Source organism: Oncorhynchus kisutch, linkage group LG16 (assembly GCF_002021735.2).
Source record: "Oncorhynchus kisutch isolate 150728-3 linkage group LG16, Okis_V2, whole genome shotgun sequence".
NCBI classification, from domain to species: Eukaryota; Metazoa; Chordata; class Actinopteri; order Salmoniformes; family Salmonidae; genus Oncorhynchus; species Oncorhynchus kisutch.
The window spans coordinates 808,989-823,529 of record NC_034189.2 but is presented as its reverse complement, the minus strand read 5'-3'; the positions used below and the strand labels follow the sequence as shown (position 1 = coordinate 823,529).

Here is a 14,541-nt window from a genome sequence, read left to right as displayed (position 1 = left end):
AGAAATAAAAAAATAATGGGGTGCAAAGGAGCAAAATAAATAAATAAATACAAATTAAATACAGTTGGGAAAGAGGTAGTTGTTTGGGCTAAATTATAGGTGGGCTATGTACAGGTGCAGTAATCTGTGAGCTGCTCTGACAGTTGGTGCTTAAAGCTAGTGAGGGAGATAAGTGTTTCCAGTTTCAGAGATTTTTGTAGTTCGTTCCAGTCATTGGCAGCAGAGAACTGGAAGGAGAGGCGGCCAAAGAAAGAATTGGTCTTGGGGGTGACTAGAGAGATATACCTGCTGGAGCGTGTGCTACAGGTGGGAGATGCTATGGTGACCAGCGAGCTGAGATAAGGGGGGACTTTACCTAGCAGGGTCTTGTAGATGACATGGAGCCAGTGGGTTTGGCGACGAGTATGAAGCGAGGGCCAGCCAACGAGAGCGTACAGGTCGCAATGGTGGGTAGTATATGGGGCTTTGGTGATAAAACGGATTGCACTGTGATAGACTGCATCCAATTTGTTGAGTAGGGTATTTGAGGCTATTTTGTAAATGACATCGCCAAAGTCGAGGATTGGTAGGATGGTCAGTTTTACAAGGGTATGTTTGGCAGCATGAGTGAAGGATGCTTTGTTGCGAAATAGGAAGCCAATTCTAGATTTAACTTTGGATTGGAGATGTTTGATATGGGTCTGGAAGGAGAGTTTACAGTCTAACCAGACACCTAAGTATTTGTAGTTGTCCACGTATTCTAAGTCAGAGCCGTCCAGAGTAGTGATGTTGGACAGGCGGGTAGGTGCAGGTAGCGATCGGTTGAAGAGCATGCATTTAGTTTTACTTGTATTTAAGAGCAATTGGAGGCCACGGAAGGAGAGTTGTATGGCATTGAAGCTTGCCTGGAGGGTTGTTAACACAGTGTCCAAAGAAGGGCCGGAAGTATACAGAATGGTGTCGTCTGCGTAGAGGTGGATCAGGGACTCACCAGCAGCAAGAGCGACCTCATTGATGTATACAGAGAAGAGAGTCGGTCCAAGAATTGAACCCTGTGGCACCCCCATAGAGACTGCCAGAGGTCCGGACAGCAGACCCTCCGACTTGACACACTGAACTCTATCAGAGAAGTAGTTGGTGAACCAGGCGAGGCAATCATTTGAGAAACCAATCCTGACTAGAGGGGTGGTGGTAGAGAGAGAGGTATGGATCTTAATGATGGACATCCTGACTAGAGGGGGGGGGGGGGGTGGTAGAGAGAGGTATGGATCTTAATGATAGACATCCTGACTAGAGGGGTGGTGGTAGAGAGGTATGGATCTTAATGATGGACATCCTGACTAGAGAGAGGCATGGATCTTAATGATGGACATCCTGACTAGAGAGAGAGAGGTATGGATCTTAATGATGGACATCCTGACTAGAGGGGGGGGGGGGGGGTGGTAGAGAGAGAGGTATGGATCTTAATGATAGACATCCTGACTAGAGGGGTGGTGGTAGAGAGAGAGGTATGGATCTTAATGATGGACATCCTGACTAGAGAGAGAGAGGTATGGATCTTAATGATGGACATCCTGACTAGAGGAGGGGTGGTAGAGAGAGAGGTATGGATCTTAATGATGGACATCCTGACTAGAGGAGGGGTGGTAGAGAGAGAGGTATGGATCTTAATGATGGACATCCTGACTAGAGGAGGGGTGGTAGAGAGAGAGGTATGGATCTTAATGATGGACATCCTGACTAGAGGAGGGGTGGTAGAGAGAGAGGTATGGATCTTAATGATGGACATCCTGACTAGAGGGGGGGGGGGGGGGGGGGGGTGGTAGAGAGAGAGGTATGGATCTTAATGATAGACATCCTGACTAGAGAGAGAGAGGCATGGATCTTAATGATAGACATCCTGACTAGAGAGAGAGAGGCATGGATCTTAATGATAGACATCCTGACTAGAGGGGTGGTGGTAGAGAGAGAGGCATGGATCTTAATGATGGACATCCTGACTAGAGAGAGAGAGGTATGGATCTTAATGATGGACATCCTGACTAGAGGGGGGGGGGGGGGGGGGGTGGTAGAGAGAAAACTGAAGTTCTAAATGTTATCTTCTGTTTGCTCTGAGCCAATCAGAATACAGGTCAGCATCTCCTAGCAATCTGTTCTGTAGTCTGACCACTACAGTGTTTAGTATGGAGATACAGGACTCATCTGGATATCTGTCATGTTATAGTGTCTGACAGCATTGGCAGCGCCATTGAGGCTACAACCCATAGGAATCCCCACACAGTTGACTACTTTAAAATGGCAATGACGCTGCCAATGCTAAAACTTCCTTTCGGCCACTAGAGGCCTCTATCATTCTCTATGGTGTGACCTGAGGTAGGCAGTCTGTTGTAGCTTCATGTTCTCATCAGTGTAATCTGTCCCTCTCCCCACACCGTAGGTCCTCCTCTACGCATCTCACACCCAGCCAGCCTATCAGAGAGCAGTGAGGTCACAGCTGACCAACGGCAGGCCAGGACATTCAGATCACGGTTTAGAGAGAGATATACTAGAATATTTAGCTGCTCCCCCTGCAGAACCTACAACCACCACTTTCTCTGCCTGCCTGCCTGCGCCGGCCTGCCTCGGCCTGCCTGGGCCGGCCTGCCTCGGCCTGCCTGCCTGCCTGCCTGGGCTGGCCTGCCTCGGCCTGCCTGCCTCGGCCTGCCTGCCTGCCTGCCTGGGCCGGCCGGCCTGCCTGCCTCGGCCTGCCTGCCTGCCTCGGCCTGCCTGCCTATTAAATCTGAGCTGGACACTAAGCTGTCTCCACACGGTTACTCGGCCCGGAGTGCAGCTGTGTGAAGGGCTCCCCCAAGAGCAGAGCAGGGGGGTGTACAGCGATGTCCTGAATGCTCTAAAGACTGCTATTAATAAACACAAGATACTGTGAAATGTGTACGTGCTGCGTATAGTGTTAGTGTGTCAGTGTGTACTGCGTACAGTATGTTGTGTGTACAGTGTGTCAGTGTGTACTGCGTACAGTATGTTGTGTGTACAGTGTGTCAGTGTGTACTGCGTACAGTATGTTGTGTGTCAGTGTGTACTGCGTACAGTATGTTGTGTGTCAGTGTGTACTGCGTACAGTATGTTGTGTGTCAGTGTGTACTGCGTACAGTATGTTGTGTGTACAGTGTGTCAGTGTGTACTGCGTACAGTATGTTGTGTGTACAGTGTGTCAGTGTGTACTGCGTACAGTATGTTGTGTGTACAGTGTGTCAGTGTGTACTGCGTACAGTATGTTGTGTGTACTGCGTACAGTATGTTGTGTGTACAGTGTGTCAGTGTGTACTGCGTACAGTATGTTGTGTGTACAGTGTGTCAGTGTGTACTGCGTACAGTATGTTGTGTGTACAGTGTGTCAGTGTGTACTGCGTACAGTATGTTGTGTGTACTGCGTACAGTATGTTGTGTGTACAGTGTGTCAGTGTGTACTGCGTACAGTATGTTGTGTGTCAGTGTGTACTGCGTACAGTATGTTGTGTGTCAGTGTGTACTGCGTACAGTATGTTGTGTGTCAGTGTGTACTGCGTACAGTATGTTGTTTGTACAGTGTGTCAGTGTGTACTGCGTACAGTATGTTGTGTGTACAGTGTGTCAGTGTGTACTGCGTACAGTATGTTGTGTGTACAGTGTGTCAGTGTGTACTGCGTACAGTATGTTGTGTGTACTGCGTACAGTATGTTGTGTGTACAGTGTGTCAGTGTGTACTGCGTACAGTATGTTGTGTGTCAGTGTGTACTGCGTACAGTATGTTGTGTGTACAGTGTGTCAGTGTGTACTGCGTACAGTATGTTGTGTGTCAGTGTGTACTGCGTACAGTATGTTGTGTGTACAGCGTATCAGTGTGTACTGCGTACAGTATGTTGTGTGTCAGTGTGTACTGCGTACAGTATGTTGTGTGTACAGTGTGTCAGTGTGTACTGCGTACAGTATGTTGTGTGTACAGTGTGTCAGTGTGTACTGCGTACAGTATGTTGTTTGTCAGTGTGTACTGCGTACAGTATGTTGTGTGTACAGTGTGTCAGTGTGTACTGCGTACAGTATGTTGTGTTTCAGTGTGTACTGCGTACAGTATGTTGTGTGTACAGTGTATCAGTGTGTACTGCGTACAGTATGTTGTGTGTACTGTGTACAGTATGTTGTGTGTACAGTGTGTCAGTGTGTACTGCGTACAGTATGTTGTGTTTCAGTGTGTACTGCGTACAGTATGTTGTGTGTACAGTGTATCAGTGTGTACTGCGTACAGTATGTTGTGTGTACTGTGTACAGTATGTTGTGTGTACAGTGTGTCAGTGTGTACTGCGTACAGTATGTTGTGTGTACAGTGTGTTAGTGTGTTCTGCATATAGATAGTGTGGTTAGCAGTTAATGTGTGCAATGTGTGTGTGAAGCGTTGTAGAGCCTCATTGACCCTTCCCCTTTTAGTTTGACCTTTCACTACATTCACAAGAGATTTGAGATTGACCTTTCACTAGCGGTCAGGGTTTGAGGCGATACTGTATTACAGTACGGAACGCAGTGGGTTATTAATACACCGCTCACACAACATTCATGCCATTTGAATGACATTAATGAATGACATTAGCTAGTTGATAGAGGACAAGTGGTCCTTGAGTTGGTCTCGCAGTCCGGGAGTCTGTCTGTTCCGTGACTCTCCTTATCTGGCCGGGGGGACACTCATTCTAGACACTGATCATACAAAACATTATGGAAACCTACTCTTTCCATGAGTGAATCCAGGTCAAAGTTAAGATCCCTTATTGATGTCACCTGTTCAATCCACTTCAGTGTAGCTGAAGGGGAGGAGACACGTTAAAGAAGGGTTTTTAAAGCCTTGAGACCATTGAGACATGGGTGGTATGTGTGCCGTTCAGAGGGTGAATGAGCAAGACAAAAGATGTAAGTGCCTTTGAATGGGGTAGGATAGAAGGTGCCAGGTGCACCGGTTTGTGTCAAGAACTGCAACTCTGCTGGGTTTTTAACACTCAACCGTTTCCTGTGTGTATCAATGGTCCACCACCCAAAGGACATCCAGCCAACTTGACAACAGTGGGAAGTATTGGAGTCAACATGGGTCAGCTTCCCATCCTACTAAACTACACTGTAGTAGTTACAGATCCATAGGCAATTTTTTTATTATTATTTTTTTTATTTCACCTTTATTTAACCAGGTAGACTAGTTGAGAACACCTTTATTTAACCAGGTAGACTAGTTGAGAACACCTTTATTTAACCAGGTAGGCTAGTTGAGAACACCTTTATTTAACCAGGTAGGCTAGTTGAGAACAAGTTCTCATTTGCAACTGCGACCTGGCCAAGATAAAGCATAGCAGTGTGAGCATACAACAAAGAGTTACACATGGAGTAAACAATTAACAAGTCAATAACACAGTAGAAAACGAAGGGGGGGTCTATATACAATGTGTGCAAAAGGCATGAGGAGGTAGGCAAATAATTACAATTTTGCAGATTAACACTGGAGTGATAAAAGATCAGATGGTCATGTACAGGTAGAGATATTGGTGTGCAGAAGAGCAGAAAAGTAAATAAATAGAAACAGTACGGGGGTGAGGTAGGTGAAAAGGGTGGGCTATTTACCAATAGACTATGTACAGCTGCAGCGATCGGTTAGCTGCTCAGATAGCTGATGTTTGAAGTTGGTGAGGGAGATAAAAGTCTCCAACTTCAGCGATTTTTGCAATTCGTTCCAGTCACAGGCAGCAGAGTACTGGAACGAAAGGCGGCCAAATGAGGTGTTGGCTTTAGGGATGATCAGTGAGATACACCTGCTGGAGCGCGTGCTACGGATGGGTGTTGCCATCGTGACCAGTGAGCTGAGATAAGGCGGAGCTTTACCTAGCATAGACTTGTAGATGACCTGGAGCCAGTGGGTCTGGCGACGAATATGTAGCGAGGGCCAGCCGACTAGAGCATACAAGTCGCAGTGGTGGGTAGTATAAGGTGCTTTAGTGACAAAACGGATGGCACTGTGATAGACTGCATCCAGTTTGCTGAGTAGAGTGTTGGAAGCCATTTTGTAGATGACATCGCCGAAGTCGAGGATCGGTAGGATAGTCAGTTTTACTAGGGTAAGCTTGGCGGCTTGAGTGAAGGAGGCTTTGTTGCGGAATAGAAAGCCGACTCTTGATTTGATTTTCGATTGGAGATGTTTGATATGAGTCTGGAAGGAGAGTTTGCAGTCTAGCCAGACACCTAGGTACTTATAGACGTCCACATATTCTAGGTCGGAACCATCCAGGGTGGTGATGCTAGTCGGGCATGCAGGTGCAGGCAGCGACCTGTTGAAAAGCATGCATTTGGTCTTACTAGCGTTTAAGAGCAGTTGGAGGCCACGGAAGGAGTGTTGTATGGCATTGAAGCTTGTTTGGAGGTTAGATAGCACAGTGTCCAAAGACGGGCCGAAAGTATATAGAATGGTGTCGTCTGCGTAGAGGTGGATCAGGGAATCGCCCGCAGCAAGAGCAACATCATTGATATACACAGAGAAAAGAGTCGGCCCGAGAATTGAACCCTGTGGCACCCCCATAGAGACTGCCAGAGGACCGGACAGCATGCCCTCCGATTTGACACACTGAACTCTGTCTGCAAAGTAATTGGTGAACCAGGCAAGGCAGTCATCCGAAAAACCGAGGCTACTGAGTCTGCCGATAAGAATATGGTGATTGACAGAGTCGAAAGCCTTGGCGAGGTCGATGAAGACGGCTGCACAGTACTGTCTTTTATCGATGGCGGTTATGATGTCGTTTAGTACCTTGAGTGTGGCTGAGGTGCACCCATGACCGGCTCGGAAACCAGATTGCACAGCGGAGAAGGTACGGTGGGATTCGAGATGGTCAGTGACCTGTTTGTTGACTTGGCTTTCGAAGACCTTAGATAGGCAGGGCAGGATGGATATAGGTCTGTAACAGTTTGGGTCCAGGGTGTCTCCCCCTTTGAAGAGGGGGATGACTGCGGCAGCTTTCCAATCCTTGGGGATCTCAGACGAGATGAAAGAGAGGTTGAACAGGCTGGTAATAGGGGTTGCGACAATGGTGGCAGATAGTTTCAGAAATAGAGGGTCCAGATTGTCAAGCCCAGCTGACTACACTGTAGTAGTTACAGATCCATACAGCCTCCATCCTACTAAACTACACTGTAGTAGTTACAGAGCCATACAGCCTCCATCCTACTAAACTACACTGTAGTAGTTACAGAGCCATACAGCCTCCATCCTACTAAACTACACTGTAGTAGTTACAGATCCATACAGCCTCCATCCTACTAAACTACACTGTAGTAGTTACAGATCCATAGGCTATGGAGCCTCCATCCTACTAAACTACACTGTAGTAGTTACAGATCCATACAGCCTCCATCCTACTAAACTACACTGTAGTAGTTACAGAGCCATAGGCTATGGAGCCTCCATCCTACTAAACTACACTGTAGTAGTTACAGACCCATACAGCCTCCATCCTACTAAACTACACTGTAGTAGTTACAGATCCATACAGCCTCCATCCTACTAAACTACACTGTAGTAGTTACAGATCCATACAGCCTCCAGCCTACTAAACTACACTGTAGTAGTTACAGATCCATACAGCCTCCATCCTACTAAACTACACTGTAGTAGTTACAGATCCATACAGCCTCCATCCTACTAAGCTACACTGTAGTAGTTACAGAGCCATAGGCTATGGAGCCTCCATCCTACTAAACTACACTGTAGTAGTTACAGATCCATACAGCCCCCATCCTACTAAGCTACACTGTAGTAGTTACAGAGCCATAGGCTATGGAGCCTCCATCCTACTAAACTACACTGTAGTAGTTACAGATCCATACAGCCTCCATCCTACTAAACTACACTGTAGTAGTTACAGAGCCATAGGCTATGGAGCCTCCATCCTACTAAACTACACTGTAGTAGTTACAGAGCCATAGGCTATGGAGCCTCCATCCTACTAAACTACACTGTAGTAGTTACAGAGCCATACAGCTATGGAGCCTCCATCCTACTAAACTACACTGTAGTAGTTACAGAGCCATAGGCTATGGAGCCTCCATCCTACTAAACTACACTGTAGTAGTTACAGATCCATACAGCCTCCATCCTACTGAACTACACTGTAGTAGTTACAGATCCATACAGCCTCCATCCTACTAAACTACACTGTAGTAGTTACAGAGCCATAGGCTATGGAGCCTCCATCCTACTGAACTACACTGTAGTAGTTACAGAGCCATAGGCTATGGAGCCTCCATCCTACTAAACTACACTGTAGTAGTTACAGAGCCATAGGCTATGGAGCCTCCATCCTACTAAACTACACTGTAGTAGTTACAGAGCCATAGGCTATGGAGCCTCCATCCTACTGAACTACACTGTAGTAGTTACAGAGCCATACAGCCTCCATCCTACTGAACTACACTGTAGTAGTTACAGAGCCATAGGCTATGGAGCCTCCATCCTACTGAACTACACTGTAGTAGTTACAGAGCCATAGGCTATGGAGCCTCCATCCTACTGAACTACACTGTAGTAGTTACAGAGCCATACAGCCTCCATCCTACTGAACTACACTGTAGTAGTTACAGAGCCATAGGCTATGGAGCCTCCATCCTACTGAACTACACTGTAGTAGTTACAGAGCCATAGGCTATGGAGCCTCCATCCTACTGAACTACACTGTACTAGTTACAGAGCCATACAGCCTCCATCCTACTAAACTACACTGTAGTAGTTACAGAGCCATAGGCTATGGAGCCTCCATCCTACTAAACTACACTGTAGTAGTTACAGAGCCATAGGCTATGGAGCCTCCATCCTACTGAACTACACTGTAGTAGTTACAGAGCCATAGGCTATGGAGCCTCCATCCTACTGAACTACACTGTAGTAGTTACAGAGCCATAGGCTATGGAGCCTCCATCCTACTGAACTACACTGTAGTAGTTACAGAGCCATAGGCTATGGAGCCTCCATCCTACTGAACTACACTGTAGTAGTTACAGAGCCATAGGCTATGGAGCCTCCATCCTACTGAACTACACTGTAGTAGTTACAGAGCCATAGGCTATGGAGCCTCCATCCTACTAAACTACACTGTAGTAGTTACAGAGCCATAGGCTATGGAGCCTCCATCCTACTGAACTACACTGTAGTAGTTACAGAGCCATAGGCTATGGAGCCTCCATCCTACTAAACTACACTGTAGTAGTTACAGAGCCATAGGCTATGGAGCCTCCATCCTACTGAACTACACTGTAGTAGTTACAGAAACATAGGCTATGGAGCCTCCATCCTACTAAACTACACTGTAGTAGTTACAGAGCCATACAGCTATGGAGCCTCCATCCTACTAAACTACACTGTAGTAGTTACAGAGCCATAGGCTATGGAGCCTCCATCCTACTAAACTACACTGTAGTAGTTAGAGCCATAGGCTATGGAGCCTCCATCCTACTGAACTACACTGTAGTAGTTACAGAGCCATACAGCCTCCATCCTACTAAACTACACTGTAGTAGTTACAGAGCCATACAGCCTCCATCCTACTGAACTACACTGTAGTAGTTACAGAGCCATAGGCTATGGAGCCTCCATCCTACTGAACTACACTGTAGTAGTTACAGAGCCATAGGCTATGGAGACTCCATCCTACTGAACTACACTGTAGTAGTTACAGAGCCATAGGCTATGGAGCCTCCATCCTACTGAACTACACTGTAGTAGTTACAGAGCCATACAGCCTCCATCCTACTGAACTACACTGTAGTAGTTACAGAGCCATAGGCTATGGAGCCCCCATCCTACTAAACTACACTGTTGTAGTTACAGAGCCATACAGCCTCCATCCTACTGAACTACACTGTAGTAGTTACAGAGCCATAGGCTATGGAGCCTCCATCCTACTGAACTACACTGTAGTAGTTACAGAGCCATAGGCTATGGAGCCTCCATCCTACTGAACTACACTGTAGTAGTTACAGAGCCATAGGCTATGGAGCCTCCATCCTACTGAACTACACTGTAGTAGTTACAGAGCCATAGGCTATGGAGCCTCCATCCTACTGAACTACACTGTAGTAGTTACAGAGCCATAGGCTATGGAGCCTCCATCCTACTGAACTACACTGTAGTAGTTACAGAGCCATAGGCTATGGAGCCTCCATCCTACTGAACTACACTGTAGTAGTTACAGAGCCATAGGCTATGGAGCCTCCATCCTACTGAACTACACTGTAGTAGTTACAGAGCCATAGGCTATGGAGCCTCCATCCTACTAAACTACACTGTAGTAGTTACAGAGCCATAGGCTATGGAGCCTCCATCCTACTAAACTACACTGTAGTAGTTACAGAGCCATACAGCCTCCATCCTACTAAACTACACTGTAGTAGTTACAGAGCCATAGGCTATGGAGCCTCCATCCTACTAAACTACACTGTAGTAGTTACAGAGCCATAGGCTATGGAGCCTCCATCCTACTGAACTACACTGTAGTAGTTACAGAGCCATAGGCTATGGAGCCTCCATCCTACACTGTAGTAGTTACAGAGCCATACAGCCTCCATCCTACTAAACTACACTGTAGTAGTTACAGAGCCATACAGCCTCCATCCTACTGAACTACACTGTAGTAGTTACAGAGCCATAGGCTATGGAGCCTCCATCCTACTGAACTACACTGTAGTAGTTACAGAGCCATAGGCTATGGAGACTCCATCCTACTGAACTACACTGTAGTAGTTACAGAGCCATAGGCTATGGAGCCTCCATCCTACTGAACTACACTGTAGTAGTTACAGAGCCATAGGCTATGGAGCCTCCATCCTACTGAACTACACTGTAGTAGTTACAGAGCCATAGGCTATGGAGCCTCCATCCTACTGAACTACACTGTAGTAGTTACAGAGCCATACAGCCTCCATCCTACTGAACTACACTGTAGTAGTTACAGAGCCATAGGCTATGGAGCCTCCATCCTACTGAACTACACTGTAGTAGTTACAGAGCCATACAGCCTCCATCCTACTGAACTACACTGTAGTAGTTACAGAGCCATAGGCTATGGAGCCTCCATCCTACTAAACTACACTGTAGTAGTTACAGAGCCATAGGCTATGGAGCCTCCATCCTACTGAACTACACTGTAGTAGTTACAGAGCCATAGGCTATGGAGCCTCCATCCTACTAAACTACACTGTAGTAGTTACAGAGCCATAGGCTAGTGAGCCTCCATCCTACTGAACTACACTGTAGTAGTTACAGAGCCATAGGCTATGGAGCCTCCATCCTACTGAACTACACTGTAGTAGTTACAGAGCCATAGGCTATGGAGCCTCCATCCTACTGAACTACACTGTAGTAGTTACAGAGCCATAGGCTATGGAGCCTCCATCCTACTGAACTACACTGTAGTAGTTACAGAGCCATAGGCTATGGAGCCTCCATCCTACTGAACTACACTGTAGTAGTTACAGAGCCATAGGCTATGGAGACTCCATCCTACTGAACTACACTGTAGTAGTTACAGAGCCATAGGCTATGGAGCCTCCATCCTACTGAACTACACTGTAGTAGTTACAGAGCCATAGGCTATGGAGCCTCCATCCTACTAAACTACACTGTAGTAGTTACAGAGCCATACAGCCTCCATCCTACTAAACTACACTGTAGTAGTTACAGAGCCATAGGCTATGGAGCCTCCATCCTACTAAACTACACTGTAGTAGTTACAGAGCCATAGGCTATGGAGCCTCCATCCTACTGAACTACACTGTAGTAGTTACAGAGCCATACAGCTATGGAGCCTCCATCCTACTGAACTACACTGTAGTAGTTACAGAGCCATAGGCTATGGAGCATGTTTTTTATCCATTTTGAATTCGGGCCTAACAACAAAAGGTGGAAAAGGTCAAAGGGTATGAATACTTCCTGGAGGCTCGGATTAGTACAGGTGGTCTCCTCTCCTTCTGTTGTCCGTAAACATGCGGCGTAACGTGGCGATATGACCGTGTGGGAACACTGATCCTATCAAGGTATGGAGCCATTTAACCTTTTTGTGGCGGTGGGGGGGATCTTTCATATCAGAGAGAAATTAAGGGCTTCCAACCCCATATTGCAGTGTTCAGATTGAGCGTCGGGGGCTCTTAACAAAAACACCCCAACAGCCGACGCCTTAGTCCAATGACCTGTGTGAACTAATGGAACTGAGAGTCGTGATCAAGGGCTATTCAGGCTCCAGCTTGTACAACCGATGAACCAGTGTCCCCCAACCAAAAGTAGTCATACTGTCAAGTCGGCTACAAACAGACAGACAAACAAGAATAAGAGGCAGGGGTTTTCGTAGGGAATATGTCAAAAACGTTCCGTTTTAAAAAAGGTAGATGCATTGCTAACAGTTGCAATATGTAAGAAATTAGGCTCCCGTTTCCTTATTCCCAAACGCTATGATGAACTTATACAGTAGCCCATATATACATATATCCATAGAGCTATGGAACTATATATATATATATATATATATATATGAAGTAGTCAGACATGGAACATAACAAAGTGCGTAGGTCTCGGCTACAGTCCGAAGCAACTGCCTCGTTTCCTTGATAACCACAACACGAGCTTCCCCAAGTGTTTACATTACACTAAATGTTTTAAGAAGAGCAGTTTTTTTAAACTGGACGGTACCTGATTGGTGGGCTCGCTGGCTGGCTGTCCTTCTGGAAAGTGGTAACTCTGTTCTCCAGTCGGACTTTTATAGACTGCCAGTAGCGACCGCTGCCCAATAAGGGCTTAGGGACCAGAGACAAACTACCAGACACAATCAGAAACGGAAAAACTGAAAGTATGGTCACGTCTCTGTATAAAGGGTTTTTATATATAGAATACATATGACTCATCAACATGTAAAATCATTAAAGGATATAAACAGTATAAAATACAATTTTGGTTACTTTTGAATGTTTTCTAGATTTCGCTGTTTTAGATGGAAACATGTTGACCTACTGTGAACTTACAGTGGGGTGACTAGGAACACATGAACTGACCAGAGAGAACAGTGGGGGGTCTAGGAACACATTAACTAACCAGAGAGAATAGTGGGGTGACTAGGAACACATGAACTGGCCAGAGAGAATAGTGGGGTGTCTAGGAACACATGAACTGACCAGAGAGAACAGTGGGGTGACTAGGAACACATGAACTGACCAGAGAGAACAGTGGGGTGACTAGGAACACATGAACTGACCAGAGAGAATAGTGGGGTGACTAGGAACACATGAACTGACCAGAGAGAACAGTGGGGTGACTAGGAACACATGAACTGACCAGAGAGAACAGTGGGGTGACTAGGAACACATGAACTGACCAGAGAGAACAGTGGGGTGACTAGGAACACATGAACTGACCAGAGAGAACAGTGGGGTGTCTAGGAACACATGAACTGACCAGAGAGAACAGTGGGGTGACTAGGAACACATGAACTGACCAGAGAGAACAGTGGGGTGACTAGGAACACATGAACTTATGTTAAGAGATAGCCAGGGGCACACTCCAACACTTTGACAATCATTTACAGACTAAACATTTGTGTTTAGTGAGTCCTCCAGATCAGAGGCTGTAGGGATGACCAGGGATGTTCTCTGTTTAGTGAGTCCTCTGGATCAGAGGCAGTAGAGATGACCAGTGATAATGTAGTTTAGTGAACTAGTCCGGCAGTGGTAGTGATAATGTAGTGTACTGAACTAGTCTGGTAGTGATAATGTAGTGTACTGAACTAGTCTGGTAGTGATAATGTAGTGTAATGAACTAGTCTGGTTGTGGTAGTGATAATGTAGTGTAATGAACTAGTCTGGTAGTGGTAGTGATAAGGTAGTGGACTGAACTAGTCTGGCAGTGATAATGTAGTGTAATGAACTAGTCTGGTAGTGATAATGAAGTGTACTGAACTAGTCTGGTTGTGGTAGTGATAATGTAGTGGACTGAACTAGTCCGGTTGTGATAATGTAGTGTACTGAACTAGTCTGGTAGTGATAATGTAGTGTACTGAACTAGTCTGGTTGTGATAGTGATAATGTAGTGTAATGAACTAGTCTGGTAGTGATAAGGTAGTGTAGTGAACTAGTCTGGTAGTGGTAGTGATAAGGTAGTGTAATGAACTAGTCTGGTTGTGATAGTGATAATGTAGTGTAATGAACTAGTGCTTCTACACCTGCATTGCTTGCTGTTTGGGGTTTTAGGCTGGGTTTCTGTACAGCACTTTGAGATATCAGCTGATGTACGAAGGGCTATATAAATAAATTTTATTTGATTTTATTTGGTAGTGATAAGGTAGTGTAGTGAACTAGTCTGGCAGTGATAATGTAGTGTAATGAACTAGTCTGGTAGTGATAATGAAGTGTACTGAACTAGTCTGGTAGGGATAATGTAGTGTAGTGAACTAGTCTGGTTGTGATAATGTAGTGTACTGAACTAGTCTGGTTGTGGTAATGTAGTGTACTGAACTAGTCTGGTTGCGG

At 45.9% G+C, this 14,541-nt stretch overlaps 1 protein-coding gene and 1 long non-coding RNA gene across 2 annotated transcripts in view; one reads left to right on the top strand and one right to left on the bottom strand.

The window, feature by feature from the left end:
- The window catches only part of LOC109881981 (enolase 3, (beta, muscle)), a 23,385-nt gene extending 10,571 nt beyond the window's left edge, over window positions 1-12,814 (bottom strand). Inside the window, exon 1 of the mRNA XM_031791500.1 lies at window positions 12,713-12,814. The gene's annotated coding sequence lies outside the window, so the exon portion shown is untranslated. The remainder of the gene's footprint in view (window positions 1-12,712) is intronic.
- Window positions 1,225-2,045, top strand: LOC116353894 (uncharacterized). Its single transcript, XR_004203254.1, has 3 exons — window positions 1,225-1,241; window positions 1,528-1,745; window positions 1,856-2,045. It is a non-coding gene; the product is annotated as an uncharacterized LOC116353894 (long non-coding RNA).
- Window positions 12,815-14,541: the final 1,727 nt, after the last annotated feature.